The 24188-nt window shown below is 39.0% G+C and overlaps 1 protein-coding gene across 1 annotated transcript in view; it reads left to right on the top strand.

Annotated features, from left to right (window-relative positions):
• Positions 1-24188, top strand: part of PLCH1 (phospholipase C eta 1) — a 216573-nt gene that overhangs the window by 99191 nt on the left and 93194 nt on the right. The window lies entirely within an intron of this gene.

Raw genomic sequence — 24188 nt, 5'->3', positions numbered from 1 at the left:
TCCCCCATTTTATTATTCACACATCTTGGATATTGAGTCAGCTCAAGGAACTCAAAGATGACCAGGCTTCACAAGAGACTGGGGCTGGATGCCTAGGTAGTCCTGAGGCTCCACCTCTGATTCCTGGGGCTCTCCCTGCCATCTGCCTTATTCTCTTTCTGTGCTTTGCATGCTTGCAGATGGCTACCCGCAAACCCCCTGGCTTAGATCTCTTTCCTGCAATTGATCAGCTGAGACAGGGACTAGCTCTCAGGCGCTAATGCAAGTTCCTGGGAAAGTGAATCTGATGGGCTAGAGTAAGGTGGGCTCTCTGTTATTCCTCTGAGCCTGGAGGGTGGTCCCACGGGTAGTATTGGCATGAGAGCAGGCTGTTGTTTGCTGGATGGGAGTGTTCAATGTGCTCCCAGATAAAAACATTTCCGATTTTCAACATTTGATTTCTCCCCACCCCTGCCAGTTACTCTAAGATATCTTTATATAGACTTGGGCTTTTGTCTTTGGTATTAAGAACTGCGATTGCCATCTGCATGGTTTATGTATGAGAAGCTTAAAGCAACCAAGAATTTACTTTCCCAACTATGTTGTGGAGCTTGTGAATTTTTCATTTACTCATTCATTTGTTTAACAAACGTTTATTATCTAGGTTATTTAAGGTGCTCTAATTTAGAGATGCATGGGATATGATCATGTAGTTTAAAGTCTAGTTCATTTTTGGAAGAAACTAGAGTTGCATATTTAATTTAAACTGTTATGTACTTCCTTATTTGGGGTTATAATCCTTTATTCATTAATATTTTCCCCCAAATCTTATCCCAATATTATGGTAGACAGTCAAATTCTTTCATCATTTACTTTTACAGATGGCTCTGACTTATTTAGGAGTTTTTATTCATTCTAGTTATGTGTAGGAGAATAGACTGTTCAAAATAGAATAGAATGTTCAAAAAACAGAAGTTTTCTGACAGCAATGTTGCATGACATTGAGTTTGACATTAATTAAATATCAGGAGATAGATTTTTGTATAATCTGGGGAGCCGGAGGCATTAAGACTATGAATGCGGCAGCTTGCCCAAATCATTTCTTGAGTTGGAGGTAGCTCAAAGTCCAAGTTTTGACAATAAACATGCACATGCAAAGAGAAAGATCAGAAAAATCATAGCCTAAGTTCAAAATGAAGTCATAGCTGGCTGCCCTAGGAAAAGAAGGATGAACTTTGAAGGCAAAGTCAACTATTCTGCATGTCCAAATTATGGGTAGCAGACTCTAGAACAGAGTTTCACCTCTCTCGTTAGTGAGAGGTTAACTCTTTGGGAGAACTGCTACTTGGTGGGGGTTTTGCATGGCTGAGGGTTTAGCATTGTATTTTTAAAGTTTAATAATGGGAACTGTTGAAGGGATTAAATCCCTAGATTTCTTAGGGTGATGATGGATGAAAAGTAGTAGACCTCTAAAAAGAGACCAGTAGGTGACCCTATTTGTTAAATATTTGAAACTACTTTCTCCTGTGATGAGGGAGGGAGCATACTTAAACTTGAGTTACTAAAAAATACTTGGAGAAGTGTGTCACGATAACCAATAGGAAGTAAATAAGGAGAAGTAAGCTACCCACTAACAAATGCCATCAGTGGACGTGCTCAAGTTTAGAATGATTTTTTACTCTCAGCCTTCAATTTGAGAATCAGTTTAGCATTCTTAACCTGATTTCCTTTGTGGCCTGGTTCGTGCTCTCAAGGGATGTCTGTGAGCTTTTCATAAGAAGGTGGCATGTTAATAATTGTATAAAGCTCCATCCAAGAGCTCAATTTGAATACATTTTGAGATGGAATGTTATTTTTACAGTTGGTGATTTGAAAGTTTACTTTAAATCCACTGAGTAAACGTATCCAAATGGGTGAGAGTTTCCTTGTTTGGTTATGAAAATGTGCTACTGATGAATGCTAATTATGGTTGAGGTAATCTCCTAATTTTCAGTATTAACTAAGGTCTGTCCTGTCCTTCTTTATGGAGAGATACAAGAATTAATAGGATTTCTGTCTGAGAAAATAAATATGATAAGATATGGGGCTGTGTACAAAACACATTTCCATAGCAGAAGAGCTGAAGTGCTAATCGAATGTAGGTGATCTTTCTATTTGAAGGAAAATGTAATGTAAATTTGGAATCCACTCCTTAATGACAATGACAGTTTGCTCATTGTAAAGACTTTTCTCATCTTGTGGTAGGACGGGATCTAACATGTTTTTCAAGTAATGCTGATCTGTCAAATTCATAAACAGTTTTCTCCTACTCCTACTTTTTTGTTTTTTTGTTTTGTTTTATTTTTAGCTAGATGTTGTGTTCTGGGACGTAGCCAAAGACAAAGGTCTAGCGTCTTCTGGAACTGACAAGTTGACCAGGCAAATGGGTCTCTGTCCTAGGGATCATTTGTTCTAGCCAGTTTTATCTTACAGTGCAATTTTTACATTCAAGGAAATTGTACAATTTTCAGACCACACACTTAGTTCTAAAAGTCCTAGACCTTAATTTGGCTTGGAGGAAAAAGCTGTTGAGATTTGTTATGACAGTCAAAGATAAAATTTAAATTGTTCTATGTATAACATTTAAACTACAGTTAGACAAATTGCTTAGGGCAATCTGTCTCTGGTGATTTTTTTTGTTTTTTGTTTTTTAATTCTTAGGCCATTGTGGACTGATAATTTTGTAGAATTGGATAAATTATATAGTAAATACAATAAAAATCAACCACTACTAATAAAAAAAAAGACACAAGAAGTTCCAAATTTTTCTCAGATTTAACACATATAAAATTAACCTGTCAAATGTTATAAAAGTATCTAAATTCTTTCAGTTTCTTCACTCATTTCCTTTTGGGCCCATCACAACCAGTTTGCAGACAAGCATAGATCCTGGGATTACACTCTGACACACCGAATCTATTTATTCAGTTGAGGGTGCAAAAGTTAAATCCTATCTAGAAGCTTCTATTCAGAAAACTTCCCAGAATTTTATTTTGATCTAAAGGTGCTCCATTAATACTGTTGCCACACAGGGACCGCTTTTTTTTCTAACAGATCGTCAGTCAGGTAAATTCTATTCAAGGGAAGTCTGAATGTCTGCCCCATCTCTGTGAACCTTGGTCAGATTCCCTACTCCAGTTTCCTCCAAATGATTGGTGTAGGGAGTGAGCAATTTTGGTCAATGAGATGTGAGGGAAATCGGTATACTGCTGAGAAAATATTCTTCTTAAAAAAAGATACAAAGAAATGACACAAAGATACAAGGCCTAGAGCTACCAAAACCATCTGGCAGCCTATCAGTTTAAGAAGAAACTTGGGTTTTTAATGAATTCTTCAACCTCTAAATAAATTAACCATGTTACTACCTTTCAAACTTTTCATCATGTGGGGCTGAAAAAACTTGTGTTTTAGCAATGTATAGTTGATCTTTTTCTTACTTGCTGTGTAAAGCATGTAAACAGTAATTTAAGGACTCCTGGGTGGCTCAGTCGGTTAACTGTCTGCTTTTGGCTCAGGTCATGATTTCAGGGACCTGGGATTGAGCCCCATGGCGGGCACCCTGCTCAGCGGGGAGTCTGCTCTCCTTCTCCCTCTGCTGCTCCTCCAGCTCATGCTCACTCTCTCTGTCTCTATCACTCAAATAAATAAATAAAATCTAGGGGCACCTGGGTGGCTCAGTGGGTTAAAGCCTCTGCCTTCGGCTCAGGTCATGGTCCCAGGGTCCTGGGATCGAGCACCGCATCAGGCTCTCTGCTCAGCAGGGAGCCTGCTTCCCTCCCTCTCTCTCTGCCTGCCTCTCTGCTTACTTGTGATCTCTGTCTGTGAAATAAGTAAATAAAATCTTTAAAATAAATAAATAAACAAACAAAATCTAAACAAAAACCCCCCCCAAACCAACAGTAATTTAACAGTAGTTCAGTGCATAAATTTTAATAATGAGTTTGATTTTTAAGGAAATGCAGTAATTGATGAGTTGCTTAAAAATCAGTTTTCCGGGGGCACCTGGGTGACTCAGTGGGTTAAGCCTCTACATTCAGCTCGGGTCATGGTCTCAGGGTCCTGGGATCAAGCCCCGCATTGGGCTCTTTTCTCAGCGGGGAGCCTGCTTTGCTTTCTCTCTCTGCCTGCCTCTCTGCCTACTTGTGATCTCTCTCTCTGTCAAATAAATAAATAAAATCTTAAAAAAGAAAAAAAAATCCGTTTTCTGTGCAGTGGTCTACCACAAGGCATGGCTTTCCATCGGGTGGCGGATTCCAGATTTGGGGGCACAAAGCCTACCAGAAACACGGATCTCCGTCGGGTTTGTTTTGGAAGCAGACCGTTTTAAGCAGCACATGTAATAAAAACAAAAACAAACGCAGAAACACCCAAGGTGTACTGTAGCTGGAAAGACTTTTGTTTTGAAATACGGGGTCTTTCTAACCTTTGGGACAGGAAAGGTTGAAATGAAGTCAGTCTTGTGAGTGGTGACGGAAAGTGCACAAGTACGTAATACTGTAAGACCGTACGGTTTAGATTATTAGTAACTGCTCGAAGTTCTGACGCAAGGGTTGTACATCTTCCTTTTCTTCCCCCGGGACACTCTGCGCCCAGCTTTTAACGTGTACAGAAATGCCGAGATGGAGGGAGATAGAAGTGGCAGGGCTTGAGAAATACTGAGTGGTGTAAAAAGAGCTACCACAGGAACATTTTGGGAGTTGGAGTGTTTGAGAAGTGGACGAAAAGGAGAAAGGAAACGGAGGCCGAGGGAGGTTGTGTAAGCATGGCTGGCGGAAGAACTGTGAGATTTTAACTTAATTCCAAAGTGGCTCTTTAAAAGTCTGACATTATTGTGTCCCAGGTATTGTTCTAAGCATTTTTCCTATATTAATTCATTTAATCCTGAATGAAGCAGATACCATTATCGCGCCTTTTTTTGTGCCACTGATGAAGGGAGTGAGTCCAGGGAAGTTAACTTGCCTGAGGTCCACCACCTCCCTAGTCGATGCTTTTACCATTGAACTATACTCCCCCCGCATGGCCAAGTACAGAGAATAGCATCAGAATGACCCAGGTAGCCAGCCAGTGCTCCACTGTATCATGTAAAGGGATACAACAGGGGCGCCGATGTGGCTCAGGTGGTTGGGCATCTGCCTTCCACTTGGGTGATGATACCGGAGTCCAGGGACCGAGCCCCGAGTTGGGCTCCTTGTTCAGCGGGGACTCTCCTCTCTCCGCCCCTCTGCCTACTTGTGCTTGCTCTCTCTCTCTCTCAAATAAATTAGTAAAATCTTAAAAAATAAGTAAAGAGATACAACATTAAACACATAGTTGGTCTCTGAGCCCCTCTCCCTGCTCCCATCACCCCCCCCCCCACTGCTGACCCTTTGGTCCGTGCTCTTTCTTTCTCTGGCATGAGGTTTGGTTCCGTTTTCAGTAGAGAGACTCCATCTAATTTTTCATACCTCTCTGGGCCCTGTTAAGCAGCAGTTCTGAAAGCAATTGGCAGTGGTTTTCTCATTCCTGAACCCAGAGCCACACCTCAGCTCCGTACCCTAGCCAGTGAGCCTACCTTTAGACCCCCATTCTAGGGTGGTGCCTTTTAGTCTTCCTTTGATGCTTATTTCCTGCCAGTGCCCGCCGTGCCCCTACTGCCCACTGCCAGTCCTGTTGACCTGCTGCCTAAGATTCACCCTGAGCCTTACCTGAGGGAAAATGAGAAGGGTGCTGCCACTGTTGGTCTTGTGATTTGGGGAGAAAAGCGGCTTCTCTTGTTCAGAGCTCCCTTAGACAGGGCTTATCCCCTTTTTGTTTAGGACTGTTATGTGAAGTTGTTTTAACATTAATTTGATATTGAAATGCAAGTTTTCCTGCAACCCTAAGGTGATAAGCAGTGGAAAGTTAAAAGGTATTCTTTAGGATTAGTTATTGATTAATACTATTTATACATCTCAAAGGAATTTGGAGAAGATAAAGATATTAGCCCATCACCTCCTAAACATATGTTTACCTTAAGTAAATAAATTTTAAAATATGATGGAGTCAGAAATGCATCAGCCTGGACTCTGTTATAATTTATCCTTTGATGTATTCATCAACTATTTATTGAGTTTTCATTGGGAGGTATGGGGGGAATATAGTGGTAATAAAAACAGATAAAATTTCTTAACCTCATGGAACTTATATTCCAGTGGGAGAGACAGATGACAAAAAGTAAAATCAGGACATTTAAAATACATAGCCTCTTGGGGCATTTGCATTTTTGGACTATGATGTATATGAGGAGGTGGGCTTCTGAACAGTAGGCATCTCTTGGTACTTTCAGCCATGGGAGCTATGGACTACTTTCTACCCTCAAGCGTATGTTCACACTTTGCCCCTTTGCATGTTCACGCTTCCTGCCCCTCGTCCCCTCTGGCCCCAACAGTAGAACTGACCATTATAAAAAAGGGAGAGATAAGGTTTACACACTCAAGGTGGGGGACATGCTGAGTCTGGAAATATTTTATGGTAGCCTGTTGCCATCATTGGCAACCTTAGCAAGTAGAAGTAAAAAGGATTTTCCTTTTCCAGGAAGGAATTTTGATGTATGTGTGTCTAAGTGGGCTAGGGAAGGGAAGTCAGCTTATGAATCTGCAAGTGGGAATGACATTATTTTTTTTTAAAGATGTATTTATTTATTTATTTGAGAGAAAAAAAAAACCTGGGGGTGGGGTGGGGCAGAGGCAGAGGGAGAGAATCTCGAATAGACTCCCCTCTGAGCTCAGAGCCTGACTCCAGCTCAATCTTACAACCCTGAGATCACCCCTGAGATCAGGACCTCAGCCAAAATCACAAATCATGGGCTTAACCAACTGAGCCACCAAGACGCCCCGGAAATGAACATGTTATTAATATCAAAAATCTAAATGGAGATTATTTCCCTAATGTGGTTGCCATGAACATTCATAATATTCATATTATAGATCATGTGCAGGCTGTCCTCTTTTTTTTTACTAATACAAGAGTCCCATAAATCAAAACTTTAAGAAAGCCTGACTGCCTGTCTTCCTTCATTCTTTTAATTGAATTTAATTAATTTATTTTTATTTTTACATATTTTTTTCATTCATTCTCTTCATTTTAAATAAGCTGCACCAGGAACGTGTTTTGTTTTGTTTTGTTTTCTTTCCTAAGATCCTCCTTTAAGCAGAACTCTTAAAAATCTTTTGGGATCTGGGGCACCTGGGTGGCTCAGTGGGTTAAAGCCTCTACCTTCAGCTCAGGTCACGATCCCAGGGTCCTGGGATTGAGTCCTGCATCGGGGTCTCTGCTCAGCAGGGAACCGGCTTCCCTCTCTCTCTCTCTGCCTGCCTCTCTGCCTACTTGTGATCTGTCTGTCAAATAAATAAATAAAATCTTTAAAAAAAAAATCTTTTGGGATTGAGCATTTTAAAGTGCCTACACGGCATGGCTTTATAGAGATAAGTTAAATTGACTTAGACCATGTTGTCTCAGAATGAGAAGAGAAAGCAGAAAATCGTATTTTAAAACTACATTTTTCCCCCCCTGGGAAATCGTTAATCTTCAATGATAAACTGCTTTACAAGTGATTTGTTCATGGATAGGATGATGGCTTTAGAAGATAATATACTTGATTCAGTTGCTCTGAATAATTCCAAATTCTGGATTAAATCGTGGTAATTGATTTAAAGAAGATAGGACTTTTTCATTGCAATAAAGATAGTGTGTGCTAAAGTGGACTGGAATAAGGCATTTTTTGACTACAAATCTGCTGGTTTTGTGGGGTTTCCACCTGGAGCATTTTGGTAGCTAGAATATTTCTGCCACCATGAACAGCCTTTTTCCAACACAGTAATTATCATTTACTGATGTGGTCCTCTCAAGCCACATCCTCCATATGACAGGGCTGATGGTCACTGTGAAACTACTGGAAACTGCTGTAGGTAAGTCAGGTTGGCCAGTTTGTTTGGCTAAAACTTTGGGTCCCCACATTGCAGAGCACAGAAGGAAGGGAACTTTGGTCAGAAATGTGATTTCAGTTCAATGAAACTTGTCAATTATTTATGTGTTCCTGAGTTGAGAACTTTAAACAGAGTCCTTCTGGTCACTTGTTCACCTAGGATGGACTTGTTTCAGTGGCCCATAGTGGTAATTGTTTCCTAAACCCTGACAGATGCTTTTGCATTATTCATCAAAAGTTTCTTCTGTCATTAGAATCACACTGCTTTCACAGTGCTGCAAATGTTTTCGGAGAGTCGAAGAAGATGTAGGCCTCCTTGGTGCTTTTTTATCTTTCAGATGGGGATTGTCGGGATAAATTTTGATGTTTGAATTGCCCTGGTTCTGCTAGAGGAGAAGAATTTCTGATTACAGTAGTTATCAGCAATTGGAGTGCTGAATCAGTTGCACAGACTTAAAATAGCATGCAGACTGGCACATATTGTCTTGTGAATAGATCTTTAGGAAAGCAGCCTTATGGCATCAGTGAGGGTCTGTATGTTGTTCATTCCTATACTGAGTACTGTGACCCAGGCGGGGAGAGCAGGCATCCCGGGAAGGCTTGTCCATCTGTTGGGTATGTATCTGCCGCAGGTACTGTATTTTTAACAGAAGTCCTGTTGCTTCGAGCACATACATCATGTTCAAATACAGCATACCTTGCATTTCGCAACAATCTTAGCATTATAGGGGGGCCGATACAATCACTTATATGCAAGAACATCATCCCATTCTTAACGCTTGCAATTTATTGTTTGTTGGGTATCTGCTTTGGGTCTACTCTGTGTTTTTGTGAGTTTACCAAATTACCAGAATTGCTTTCTTTGTTCTGCTTAGTTCTGGCTCTAAGCCAGGCAATGTGGGACATAAATGTGGACAGCATAATTTTTATTTTCCTTGAGAAAGTGGGGAGGGGCAGAGGGAAAGGGAGAGAGAGAATCATAAGTAGGCTCTATGCTCAGTGGGAAACCTGACGAGGGGTTCAGTCTTACAACCCCGAAATCACAACCCAAGCTGAAATCAAGAGTCAGATACTTAACCCACTGAGCCACCCAGGCACCCCTGGACCAGTATAATTTTTTATAGTAAATTTAGATCTGAATTTTAGGGTTAGATAAATGAATAATCTTTAGAAATAACATATATTTTTGCCTTAAAAATAAAAAATTAGGAATTGTTTTGTGGTGAGAAAGAATATTTTGAATTCTGAAATTTTCCATTATGTTAAAGCATTTTTGTCTTCTAATATTGTCTTCTAATATATCTGTCTTCTGATATTCAAATCTTTTTTCAGTTTTTGTTCTGTGTGGACAAATAGCATATTAGATGTTAAAAAAGTTAAGTTTTAATTTTAATTATTCAATTTTATTATTTTATTTTAAAAAATCACTTGTTAATTGCAAAAAAAAAAAAAGCAAAAAACAAAAAACAAAACATGAGAAAGCACAGAAGAGAATAAAGGAAAGTATCAGTCATCCATAACCTTGTAATCCAGAAACAACGAAAGCTGGCATTTTGGTATAAAGCCTTCTAGCCTTTCTCCTTTTTCCATGATGTACAAATGCAATGTTAGAGTTTCATTTTTGTGTGATTCACCTAGTGCCAGAGTTGGAAAAAAGAACATGTAAGATGGTAGACAAACACTCGAGGAAGTGAATTCCAGAAAAACTAAAAGGGCCTGAACTGAAGCGTAATAATTCTGTCTCATCTATAATATGGTGAAGTCTCATGGACAGCCTGAAGACCTCATTTAGGAAGTTTACCTATATTGAATTTGGAGTTCTGGCAGAATAAAATATTTTAATTGGATAAGTTTTTCAACCAGCTGAGTGACTCCACTATACTCTGAAAAATCTAATAAAAACACTTCCAAATCATGTTCTTCATTATTTAGCAGAAGTGACACCCCTTGATTACTATGTAAGCCCATAGTTATAATTTTTCACAATTGTATTGACCCTTAGTCAAATTTTAGGTTTAAATGCTAAAAATCACTATGTGACAAACAGACTGATCTTCAGCATTTATTTGTAAAATACTTTTTTTTTTTTTTTTTAAATGGCAACATATAAGGGTTGGGGATCTTGTTTAGATCTGTTCTTTGGGAACCACAAATTCATTAATCCAATGAACAAAAATGTATGGCATCACTGTTGTGTACCAGCCACTGTTCTAGGCACAGGAAATCATGAATGAATGAAACATGTCTGTCCTCGTGGAGCTTAGGTTTTAGTGGGCAGTAACAGAAAATAAACAATTAAATGGTATTAATAATGGGCAACCAGGAGGCTTCTTCAGATTGGATCATCAGGATCTACCACTATGGGTTACTTAATCTCAGACCTGAATTTCAAGAAGGAATCAGCCCTGCAAAAAATCTGGAGGGGAGAGGGAGCATTTCAGGGAGAGGGAGCAGTGAGTGCAAAGTGGGGAAGTGTATGGATTCCACTGATCAATAAGAAGAGACTAGATAGAGTGATAATCTTATTTATCTCTCTACTGGGGTTAATTATACTTCCTGTGGGAGGCTGTTGGCTTGTTTCAAAAAGTCTAATTGACCATTAAAAAGTACCACCTTAGCTATGACATGGAGAATTGCTTGTTGGGGGAAGCAGGAGGCCAGCTGGGATGCTCAGACATTCAGGAAAGAGAGGATGTGGAGTTTGGGTCATGGGGTTTCCATCCTGATAGACATGGTGCATTTGGGTAGTGCTTTAGATGGTGAGTCAAGGCTTTGTGAAGGATGGAGAAAGCTTCAACAATTAGTGGGGAGTGGAGCCACTTACTGAGATGGGGTGGCTGGAGGAGAAACAGGTTTTAGGACCTATGTTTAAGATTAGATTTCCCAGCTCTGTCATCTGGTGGTTGTACATACAAGCCTAAAACTGAACGTGGAGGATGGTGGTGGAGAGTTAAGTTTGACGTCATGTGTGTGCAGACCAGAATGAATACTCCAGGATAGGCTACATGGCTTGGAGTAGCAGAGAAAATCAAGTTCCTTCAACATTGGGAAGCAGTTTTATTGTCCTGCCATAGAATTTTCAATGATTCACAATTTGCTGACAATACCTTGAGCTGCTGCTTTTTCTGAGCTCTGAGGTCATTTAGGGAGAAGGGAAAATATTTGTTGAAAGTCTCTTGTGTGCTGGGCAAGACATTTTGGTACTTGATCTGCTGATTCTTGTGTTTAACATGTGAGGAGGCTGGGTCAGAGTCGATGGAGTATACCAGGTAACAATATGACTGAGCAAAGAATACAGAATTCAAACGCAGGTCTTTTGCCTTGTTTTCTACTTTATTGTGTTTGCAGTAGGCAGAGTTATAAATGAGTGGCAATATTTTCCTTTGCTTTTTCTTGCAAATTATGTGCAATTTTAAAGTAAATATAACATCTCCCATATGTTTTTAAAAAGATGTTTCAAAGTTGTACTTGCTCCTGGCAAGGAGAAAAAAAACATGCCTCAACAATACAAAAGACTTTAAGGTGGGAGTTAAGTGTCCTCCTCTCTTCCTCTCTAAGTATTATACTTCTTCCACAAATTCCAGAAATTTTCTGAGACTATATACATTCAAGGAGAATCATTATGGCATAAAAGTTTGTAGATTTTTTTTTTCTACTTAATAATATATCTTGGACAGCTTTCCATTTTGGCAAACTTAGCTCTATTGATACTCTTTTTTTTTTTTTTTTAAGATTTTATTTATTTATTTGACAGAGAGAGGGATCACAAGTAGGCAGAGAGGCAGGCAGAGAGAGAGAGGAGGAAGCAGGCTCCCTGTTGAGCAGAGAGCCCGATGCGGGACTCGATCCCAGGACCCTGAGATCATGACCTGAGCCGAAGGCAGCGGCTTAACCCACTGAGCCACCCAGGCGCCCTATTGATACTCTTTTTAATGACACTGTGATATTTCATTTTATATGGTTAACCCATAATTTCTTTATTATTTCATTTTATGGTTAACCTCATGGCCATTTAGATTGTTTCTAGTCTGTTTTAAAATAGTTACAAACAAGGTGGCAGTTATTGGCCACGTATCTTTGTCTCTATTTCTGCTTCATTCTGCAGTATGAGTATAGGATAAATCCCTGATTTATGATTGCAAGGTCAAAATGCATGTTTCTTTTAAATTTAGAAAATATTGCCAAGTGGATTCAAATAACATTACCTAATTTATAGCACCAACTTAAAACCTTATCAGCCCCACAATTTCATCCACAGTGGTTTTTAATAATATTAAAATTGGTACTTATTAGACTGTTATTTTGCCTTGACTTTAAACTCTTAACCGTGAGTAATGTTAGGCATTTCCCCCTACATTTGTATTGTTCATTTCTTCTGTGAATTTATTTATTTATTTATTTTGCCTATTTTTACTTGGGTTATTTGTTTTCTTCTTCTTACTGGCTTGCAGGAACCCATTCGTATCATAGATATTGGTCCTTTATTCATTATGTGTCTTTGCAAATATTTTCTTCTAGTCTGTTGCTTATTTTGAAATTTGTTTATGATTTACATAGGTATTTTTACATGTTGTTAAATTTATCATCCTTTTCCATTAGGGCTTCTGTCCTTTGTTTACAGCACAGAAGGTATAGAGTCCTTACTCTGAAAGAACTTCTAGGAGGACAGACTTTGTTACATGGCATTGCTTATGAGTTAAAAACTGTGTAGTCTGTCGGGGCTGACATGTATGCTCTGAATTTCCCTGACCTGCCAATGTCATGAACTATTCTCTCAGCCACCTGTGCTTCTGACATTAAGGTGGCTGTTAGATGGTCATCATTTTTCCTATCTACCTCTAACTTTTTTTCCTGGACTACAGCGCTTTTGTCTTTTGCTCCTTGTCTCTTTTTCACCATCAAAATAGTTGTTTCCAGTTGCTGCTGCTTGTCACTGCCACTGTTGTGCTTAATATTTCCTGCTCTCTTGACCCATCCCTAACCTTTGCTCTGTCCTCTATGACATGTTTTCTGTCCCTTGTCAGTTCTCGTATGCTTCCCAAGATTTACTTGAAATACTCCACCAATCATACGGTAAATTGTGCCACTTCCCAACTCTTTATTCTCGCTTGGTAGTCAGCCTTGCACTGCTAAAGATGTGCGTGACGGCTCGTGTTCACATATATGTGTATGCATGTGTGTTGGTGTGTGCAATTATTTCCGAGTAGAAAGAGAACTCAGGAATTCTTGTATCCAGATAGTTATGGTTTTAATGCTGGCCTTTTTTTCTGGGATTGACGATTTAGAAAACGTTATAGCACATCTGCTCTGATTACATATGCCAGCTTTGCTTCAAAGAAGCTTTCAGGGTTTTTTTTTTTTTTTTTTTTTTCCTTTCCATTTTCCTGCCATTTTTAGATTTTTCTATTTAAAAAAAATGATTTAAGATCTATAGTGCAGTGATTCAGGGTAGCAGCTCCAATCAAAATTGCTTCTAATAAGGCTGTGTGAATGCTCTCAGTCACTCAGTGATGTTTATGTGTTATTAAATTTTAAAAAAAGGAAGCTTATGATATTAGGACCAGGGTTTGGATGAGGACAAATAATTTTTGTAAAATAAACCTGAGAGGATTTTCCCAGGCATTTTCTTTACCATACAGAAATCTATTTTTCATGTTTTCTTAAGCATGGATTTTTTTTCCCCCAACAAAAACATCTGCCCCAGAAATAAGTTGCCTGCTTTAAATGCCATACAACTTGATATCCAACAGGCTATGGCCAGAAGGCGCCAGGCTTGCTTTAGCTCAGCAGGTGGTCTCTGAAACCTCCTAAGAGGCCATTGGCCTGAGAGCAACAAAGGCTTGGAGGGAGGGACACTTTGTTTTTTAGATAAAGGTGACCTCTTGCCCCATTTTCTGTTATTTGACTCTTTGATGAAGAGTTTTTTAGGACCTAGATGGACCAAATTAGGACAGTTTGCATGAAATCAGTTAAGCTTTTTTTGTCTCTCTCTCTCTCTCTTTTTTTTTCTGTTTTTAACCAAAAAAAGGGTTAAGTCCCTTAATCAATAGTTAGTGAAGGAAATAGGGGCTTGAGTGTAAAAATTGGGTACTACTAGGGGTGTATGAATTTGTTGGAGTACAGAATAGACATTCTCTTTTTAAAATGCAATTAAATGTAGGAAGTAGGCAGAAAGTATGTCCAGTGACTTTAAGAAATGAATGAGACAATAACAACCTCAACAAATACTTGCTCTGTATTAGTGTGGGTAGCACTCTGTGGAGATGTATTTTCAGCTTTTAGACGGGATGTGGGTGAGGAGAGATAAAAATACCCATTGGTCATTAAGGGCTCAAAACTAAGAAAGCACCTGTGTCCTATTCAGCAGTGATAGAACAGATCTGAAATTGTGAGGTGTTGAGCTGCCTCCAAGTACACAAGAGGTTCTAGAGAAACAATTTTGAATGATTATTTGAATATCAGAATTTCATATCTTGGGGTGTCTTGGTGGCTCAGTGGGTTAAGCCTCTACCTTCAGCTCAGGTGGTGATTCCAGGGTCCTGGGATCGATCCCCACATCAGGCTTCTTGCTCAGCGGGGAGCCTGCTTCTCCATCTGCCTCTATGTGCTACTTCGCCTGCTTGTGTGCTCACTCTCTGTCAAATCAATAGATAAAAATTCTTAAAAAAAAAAAGAATTTCTTATCTTTTAACCCTTAATTTAATTAGGCTATTTCATATTTTATCAGGAGGGGGTAAAACCCTGTGCTACTGTCCTAATAGGCAACTGAACAGTAAGTCTTTGCTTCTTTCATTTAAGGGACTGAATGAAGACCCAGAGCTGGGCCTAGGAAACTGGGTCACAAGGACCACATGCCAAGCAGTGAGCAATGATGGTGCCCAGAGCTGTGGTCTCCGAACTGAAATGGGCCTTGGAAATCCTGAGAAGAGCTTTTAAAATGCAGAATCTCAAGAAACAGGGATTTTTGGAGGCGTGGTCTAGGAATCTGTATTTTAAAGAAAGGCAAGACTGGGGACCAGTTGCCATCTTAAGGGAAGTGGGACTTGTCTAAGGAGCACATTTAACTTCTGATGTCATGTACACTTCCATCTCGATCGAATCACCAATCAAAGAATAAACTTGCGCTTTGAAATTACTGTGGGGTATCATAAACTTTTTATTCTTTTTAACATACCCAGTAGAAATACTTTTATGTTCTGCCATGACCGTACTTGTTGAGCTAGGAGAAAATACCTTGCTGGCTTTGGGGAAGGTTAAGTCTTCCTCATTTAACTGAATAAACTGCCCTTGCCCAGTGTCACCCAAGAAACAGCCAGGGAGATTAGGAATAAGAAATAAGTGAAACTGGCTTTCTAGTTACTAAGAATAAGAACTGGAATCTCATTTTTTATATTTATTGATTTATACAAGATTTTATTTTATTTATTTATTTATTTTAGATTTCATTTATTTATTTGTCAGAGAGAGAGAGAGGGAGAGAGCAGGCACAGGCAGACAGAGTGGCAGGCAGAAGCAGAGGGAGAAGCAGGCTTCCTGCTGAGCAAGGAGCCCGATATGGGACTTGATCCCAGGACGCTGGGATCATGACCTGAGCCGAAGGCAGCCGTTTAACCAACTGAGCCACCCAGGCGTCCCTATACAAGATTTTATTTTAAAGGACCCTCTACACCCACTGTGGGGCTTGAACTCACAACCTGAAGATCAGAGTCTCATGCTCCCCCACTGAGCCAGTTAGGCACCCCTCGAGTCTAATTTTTTAATGTGGCTAACAGAGTATTTATAATTCATTTCGTAAATTTCAGCTACCATTTATACATTCTAAGTGGGGAGGAAAAATGTACACAGACCCAGAACAAGAACAATTGAAAAAATAAAAAATGCACCAAGTGTTCTTATTATAATCTTTGGGGGTCAGGCTTAAATTCTGTCTCCTCTGAGGTTCATCCCAACCCGCCCCGTACCTCCTTGGTCCTTCGTGTCCGTATTTTTTATATCCCACTCCCTATTTTATTGTTATTTTTACATATTATTTATCAGTCTTGTCATTACCATGACATAGTATCACTATGATACATGAAGTTTCTAGAAGCTAATCCTAGTATGTTATAGGCTCCTAATACTTTGTAGAAAGGGTCTTAGGAGCCAGCAAAACTAATTCCTTATTTCTGTAGAGCAGAATGTTGGAGTCAAGACTGCTTAAAAAACTTACCAGCCGTGAGCAAGTTAGGGGCCTGGACAGGACCCAAAGGCAGACATTCTGTGCAGTGAAATGGAGAGAGAGATGCCCTGGGAAATCGGATACCTGGGTTCAAGGCTTGTCTCTGCCATTTACTAGCTTTATTATCTCAGACAAGTTCTTCTCTTCTCTAAGTCTGTCTTCATTCACTCTACAATGAGGGGCATTTAATTATCTCTACTTCACAAAGCTATTTAGAGGTTAATTGAGATAACATGTCAGTAGTCTTATCTCTGGATTCCCAGTAGAGTCCTTGGGAACATTAAGCAAACAAACTAACAAAAAACCCCAGATGTTCATCCCCATTCCGAGGTACGGTGACTTAATTGGTATGTGGTGGGACTTTGTGCTCAACACATCTAAGAAGGTCCTCAGTGATTTTGATGTACATACAGCCAGAGTGGAGAACCATGAGCCTTGTTAGAGGAACATATTCTCTGTAAGTAAAGTCCAGTATTTATTGCAGCTTCAGAATTTTGCTCCTGAATATCCAATACCATGTCATCTCACTGAACAAATGATGGAACAAAATCTCTAGTCTTTTATTTGTCTATATCTTAGAACCAGATTGTACAATGGTGAAGATCCTTCCATTCCTTATGTTGAGGCAGAAAACTCTTTACATATTAGATAGAACTAAATTTAGAATTTTAAAATTAATTTATATTCCCCTCCCCCATGGGGTAACATTAAGTAAAGCCAACAAAATCATATTGTTATGAATTCTGTCTTGTATTTCATTTGTTTCCCCGGGACTAATGATTATGGAGCAGACACAATTGTCGAATACAAAATAGGTCTCATTAAAAAAGAAAGTATTATATAGAAGGCTTTAACAAAATAGAAGAAAGGGTTCTGACATTTGAGAATTACTGATAGATTCCTTCCACCCTTTCTTTGATCTAAATCCCCCATATGTATTTACCAACTTTGCAAACATATTGACTATGTGCACGTAAGGTTTGCAAATAAGTTCCAAAATGTTATCACGGACCAATTAGTTTCTAAAAACCTTTCAAATAATCGTATCTTCTCCACAAGAGTGATTTAAGCTTTGGAAAGAAAAATCAATGAACTCTGCATTGTTTGCTTTTCACTGGGAAGAATCATGGCTTAATAAGATGGAGCACTCCATGGTTGTTTGTAAGCACATTTATTCACAAGTTGGTATGATTTGACTTTAAGGCTCAACGGCTGGCAAGGAAGAGCTTTTCAAGTGAAGCCATTCCCTGTGAAGAGCAGCTCTATTTTATATACAGATCATTTTAAAAATTGATGTCTCTAGTAAGATACACGGATATTAATCAGTTTTTTTTTTCCTTTAAAGTTATTCTGAGAGGCTTTTGGATGAACTAGAATTTTGTCTTCTTGAAAGATAAAATAGTACCTATGAAAGCTAGATCAGCTCTTTTATAGACTCACAGAGCTGAGAGGAAAATGCACCTTTAGGTTGAGGGCGGTGGGATATTCAGAGATACTCCATGACCTTCAGAAGTGCACACGGCTGGTTAGTGACAGGATGTCCCCTCTCCTGCTCCTGGAGCTGCACAGTGACCACCATCCAGGGGCATGGCCCATCAGTGAGATGCCTCAGAGCTTCCTGTGTCATGGGGCCCAAAACATGTTTCCCTCTTTTTCTGTGCTGGTGATTTCAGGAAATCTCCCTTGCCTTCCTTTGAGAGAAGCATTATCTGCATTATTTGGCACTTTTTCCACATAGAGATGGAATTGTTTTCAGAAGCTAATCCTTTCCGTCACTCAGATTTACTCTAATCTGTGGATGCTGGCCAGAAATCAATTCACATTTTTCATGTACCTTTTGCTGAAAGAGTCTCTTGCAGAGGATCTGGACATTTTTTTTTTTTTTTGGGGTCTGTTACTGCACAGTTTGGTGATCACTGTCCCAAAATAGATGTGTTTACAAAAGCATGCAAGTGATATTCTTGTATGGCCTTAACACAGGCCTGGTTGAGACCCTGTATGTGAGAAGGTGTCTTGGGGTGACGTTTAGAGTAGAGAATGAGCAGGGCCCTAGTTTTCCTTATTACTGCTGGAAGTGATATTGCTTCTTGGCCTTTTAAAGAACAGCGCTAGGGAATATATGCAGCTGTTTGTGTGTGTGTGTATCCACATAGACATACACACATAAACATGCACATATATAGACTCAAATACTTACATATGTATGTGTATGTTTCTGTTTGCTTTCTGTGTCTGTTTCCCCTCCTTCTCATTCTTTTTGACTTAATTTTAATTTGGAACATGGAGGATATGAAGAAAAGTCACGCCCTCATCCCTTCTACTTGATTTTCTCCCACTCTTGAGAGTATCCAGCTACGGTGTTGTCTGGGTTATCTTTCTTGTGTTTCTTTTTGTGAAGATAAGTATTTGCATCTCTAAAAATTTCCCAAGCTTGGGACGCCTGGGTGGCTCAGTTGGTTGGACGACTGCCTTCGGCCCAGGTCATGATCCCGGAGTCCCGGGATCGAGTCCCGCATCAGGCTCCCAGCTCCTTGGGGAGTCTGCTTCGCTCTCTGACCTTCTCCTCGCTCATGCTCTCTCTCACTGTCTCTCTCTCAAATAAATAAATAAAATCTTTAAAAAAAAATTTCCCAAGCTGTTCTTACACAAAAGTATCATATTACAGATATATGCTTATTTATTCTTTCCTTTTTCACTTACTAGTATCTTCTAGAAATTAACCCATATCACCGTATAGAGGTCTTTTTTATTGTCTTGTATGGTTATATAGTAGTCCACTGGGTGTAGGTATATATTATTTTATTCAATCAGTTTCCTATTCAGGATCATTTTTTACCCTAAATGGCAAGGGAAGAGTTTAATGTGCTGTGAGGGGAGGGGGGAAGAGAAAACAAAACAAAAAAAATGGACACAATCATCATAGGAACCTCAAAAATATGCTGAGTGAAAGAAGCCAGAAACGCAGGACTGCAGACTATAAGATTTTCATTTATGTGAAATATCTCGAGAAGATCCATCCACAGAGACAATAAGTTAGTGGTTGTCCAGGGCTGTGGGTGAAATGGAGAATGAAGGCGAATGAGCATGGAGTTTCTTCTTGGGGGTGATAGAGATGTTCTAAAATAGGATCAGCTCACAACTCTGTAGCTATATTAAAGTCATTAAATTGTACATTTTAAACAGGTGGATTTTAATGTATATAGGTTGTACCTCACTAAAACTGTTAAAAAATTAGCATCAGGTGGTATGATCGACATTCCTAGGAGAATGTGATGACCTCTAATTCCAGCATGGCTTAAAGAGTTAAACCCTCTTAGATGTCATGCATGCTTAGTGGAAATGCTCAGAATCTCTCCTCCAATGATATATACTCTCTTATACTTCAGATCAGAAGTTTGTTTGTTTGTTTGTTTTAAACAGGATTTTCTGCTTGAGGCTTTTAGTGAACCGATAACCCCTAAAGACATTTACTTATTTTAAACTGACTGTGGCTGAATTGATTTAATACCTTTAAAGAATTAAAGGATTAAAGGACCTTATAGACCACTTTGTTATGCCTCTCATTTCACAGATAAAACTCTGTTAAGAGTTTTAAAACTCTAATTATGTAATAAAGTTAGAAATACAGTCTACTGTATTTCTACTTATCTCTTCTACTCTTTAAATATTTATGCTATTCTGCTAGGCAGCCATTAAAATGATAATTATTAAGACTGTGTAGAAACATGGAAAACTGTTTATTATACAAATGAAAAAAAGCAGCATGCCAAATGACCTAAATATCACGATTGCCACCAGTGTGTCAAATCTGTGTACATATTGAGGCCTGGAGTATAATAGACAAAAACAATATGTGTGTTGTGGGTGTTTCTCTTTTAATATTCCTGAATGTGGCTGCATTTGTGGCCTGCCTTTGCAGACTTTTCCAGACACCTTCCAGCACCGGGAGTGTGTGTGATAAGGTTACATCATTCTAAGCCCCTGGAACTCTTCCCTTGTTTACCTGCCCCTGCAAGTCTTCCTTTGTTCTCTTGTTTCTCATCTTACTTTATGGAATCTACCGATCCGGCATGGTTGAAGAATGACTTCTATGTGGGTGGCAACTACTGTTATCTACCTCTACAGAAGGCAGAACATAAAGAAATTGGCTTAAGCCATCACTTTGTGGTTTAGATGACATTGGAAGAATATTTTATCTCCAACATTGAATGAGTTACAAAGAATGATTGAGGGCATTCTTTCTCTGGTTAGCTTTACAACTCAATGGATTGTCTACAATGAGGTTCGAGGAAGGGAGACGAGGTGACTCACCCCCAAGACTACCCTGGACTTGATTTTTCAGTGTGACTCTAACTAAATGCCTTTTCGATGTGATAAGCATAAAGGAGTTACATAAACAATTTAAGTATCCCACTGTTTCAGATCCTAGCTCTGCCAGATACATTTCAATCATATATGCTTGTTTGCTATGGTGGATGAAGCTGGAGTCTTAGCCCAAGGCTGTTGATGGGATAAAAGTGAAGCTAGTGACTATTAATATATTATATAAACACCCTTCCTCATTGAGAGATTGGATCCTACTTTCTAAAATATTTGTGTTTCTCCGAATGATGCTTTTGCTAAATTATAGATGGTGTTTATTAGCTCAGATAGCTGATTATACTTTTTTTTAAGAAAGATTTTATTTATTTATTTGACAAACAGAGCAATCACAAGTAGGCAGAGAGGCAGGCAGAGAGAGAGGGGGAAGCAGGCTCCCCGCTAAGCAGAGAGCCTGATGTGGGTCTTGATCCCAGGACCCTGAGATCATGACCTGAGCTAAAGGCAGAGGCTTTAACCCACTGAGCCACCCAGGCACCCTAATTATACTTTTTTAAGAAAAAAAGATTTTATTTATATGACAGAGAGAGAGGAAGGAGAGAGAGAGAGCACTTACAAGCCTGGGGATGGGGAGGGGAGGAGCAGAGGGGGAGGAAGATGCAGATTCCCCAATGAGCAGAGAATCCATCTTGGGGCTTGATCCCAGGACTCTGGGACCACGACCTGGGCGAAGGCAGATGCCCAACTGACTGAGCCATCTAGGCATCCGTGATTACACTTTTATATCATTGTACTTTTCCTGTTGAAGTGTTGAGATGTTATAGCCATAGCAGTTCCATTTTAGGTTAAAAAAGGGGGAGTACTGTGAAAAGGAAAGAGAAAGAAAGGGCAGTGTGAACAAAGCAGAGGACACAATGTCAGATATATAGGTAGTGCTCGCTGTTAGATTTTTGATTGTATAGTTAATTCAATTTTCCACTCTGGTTTAAGCAATTTATTTTATTCTCTCTTCCCAAAGAGACATCTTTCTGAATTATGGTTTTATTTTATTTATTTATTTTTTTTAATCCCACGAATTCTTTGCTCAAATGTCTGGTGAATCTCTCATGACAATGGATTAAGATCTTATTCTACCAACATCCCTGACTTCCTACAGCCTAGTTTTTTATCCAGCCCTTGGAACCTTATGTCCCATCACTTTCCTTTTGAGTCACTCTTCCAAAGTTGGAGACCCATCGTTCCCTATCCTCTGAATATATCTCTACTCTTTCTAGTCCCTGAGCATCTGATACTGTGTTATTACTACACTTCTCCTCATTCTAGCCCACTGTATTCTCCTTTCATTATGGAATCCCATAGTATTTTTGTCTTTACTTTTGTGTATGTGCTGCCGAAGCGAGCACTTGTCTTTACTTTTGACTTGGCATTTATTTTTAAAGTTTTCCATATATGGTTTTATTGTCTTATATATAGTTATATATAAAAAAACACCATTTATAGTGTTTATGATATGCCAGACACTGTTTTCAGTACTTTACATGAATTGACTCATTCAATTCTCAACAGCGTTTCAAGATTTTTATCCTTATTTTATAGGTAAGGAAACGGAGGCACACAGGGACTAAGTAACTTGCCCAAGGTCATATAGCAAGTTAAGTGGCAGATCTGGAATTCTATACCAGGCTGTCTAGATTCAGACTTTGTGTTCTTGATCACAGCTCTAAACTACCATTAATAAATTGTCTTCTTAGGTGTTTCATTCTCATAAAGTTAACTTCTTTAAGTCAAAGACATGGTCTTATTCTTTGCTTTGTGCCTGAAACAAGGAGTTTGCTCTGTGAGCATCTGTTTATTGATGTGACCTATTATTATTATTACATTTTTTTTTTATAGATTGTTATGTTAAGTAATCTCTACACCCAACGTGGGGCTTGAACCTATACCCCTGAGATCAAGAGTCACACGTTCATGTGCCTGGGTGACACAGTGGGTTAAGCCTCTGCCTTTGGCTCAGGTCATAATCTCAGGGTCCTGGGATCAAGCCCCACATCAGGCTCTCTGCTCAGCGGGGAGCCTGCTTCCCCCTTTCCTTCTGCCTGCCTCTCTGCCTACTTGTGATCTCTCTCTCTCTCTCTGTCAAATAAATAAATAAAATGTAAAAAAAAAAATGAGTCACATGTTCTACCAACTAAAGCCAGCCAGGAGCCCTGATGTGACCTGTTGTTATCAGTGGTCAGTCGAGTTCTCAGGTTTTTCTAGGAGTTTTGGCTTTGTTGGTTTGACTTGATGATTTTATCTCGATACACTGACACTTCGTTCTCCCTCTAATTACTGGTATGATGTGGTCAGTGTGGCTGCCAACAATTCAAATCTGGGGCTTTTGTTATTACCTAAATGAATGGTACTTAGTAGTGGGTGACTACTTACGTGTGCAAAACCAAATCTCAACTTTTGCTCTTTGCTTCAAAGTAAGTATTTTAAGTTTGTGTGTTTGTTTTCGTAAGTGCTATTTTGTTACTTTTGGATTTTTGATATGTCAGATAAAACGAGAAAGAGCAGCCTATACTTCACTTTCCTTGCAATATCAAATCCTAAAATCAACTTAATTTTATGCAGTTCTTCTTTGATTTCTTTGAAGAAGAAAAAGCTCTTCATGCAAGGAAGAGTGAAAGTTGGTTATGCTGAAGTTACTTTTAGTCAGTACCCTGCACATACAATATCTCACCTTTAAGATCACCTTATCTCTCCTGGTAAAGACAGGCTACATAGTCATAAAAGCTGATGTCTCATGTTGTTGAAGTTTATTTTCTGTGTTTCTTTGATCTGTTTCTAATGGCATACTGCTTGATAAGATAGGTACTCCAAACCAGATGTTTCTAGTGCTCTCGTGGTTATAAAGTTGCTTTGTAATGGTTGGTGAAATAAAAGCTATCTTTGGATAATATAATAAGAAAGTATTTGGAAGAGTATTGAATAACTTGCAGAATCCAGGGGACAATGTCAGCCTCCAGGATAACCATAACAACTATGGAATCTTAGGGTGGCTAGGCAGGAGTGTCTTTTAAGTTTTGGCCATTGAAATAGCTCAGTTCTGTTTCCTTCCCATGCTCAGCTCAGGATTTGTGTTCTTTGGAAGGGACCCAGATTTGCTCTTGGCTTAAGTCAGTCAGGTGCCCATTTCTTAGTTGGGGTGATTGGCCACCAAAAATACATGCAATGGGAAAGGAGTATTTCTAGTTACCAAGAAGGGGAAACAGGCCACACCGGCAGACGCCCATTTCTAACAAGGTTCATCTCAAAGCAGAGAGAATTTAAATGATAGTTTTAGCTTGGACAGTGAGAGATTTGGACAGTACCTGAATTCAATCACTAAATTATTCTTCTAGGTGGAAAATCTTAGCAGTTTATTTCATTAATCAATGGACGTTTTATGCTGAATTGTGAAAAAGTGATTTTTTTTCTGATCACATTTTAAAAAGATTTATTTTCGTATATATTTATTTAAATATTTTCATATTTATTCTATTTTCAAATATATACAGAAATATAATAGTATGAACCCATAGTAGTCATTATCCAATTTCAAAAATTGTTAACATTGTGTCAATTTTGTTTTTATTGATTGCATCTTCAAGGATTATCACAAGATGTTTTTACAACTGACTATCTAAAAACTCACAATATTCACTA

The sequence above is a fragment of the Neovison vison genome, chromosome 6, assembly GCF_020171115.1.
Source record: "Neovison vison isolate M4711 chromosome 6, ASM_NN_V1, whole genome shotgun sequence".
In the NCBI taxonomy this organism is placed as follows: domain Eukaryota; kingdom Metazoa; phylum Chordata; class Mammalia; order Carnivora; family Mustelidae; genus Neogale; species Neogale vison.
The sequence above is the reverse complement of the archived record's forward strand: the minus strand, read 5'-3'. Positions and strand labels throughout refer to the sequence as shown.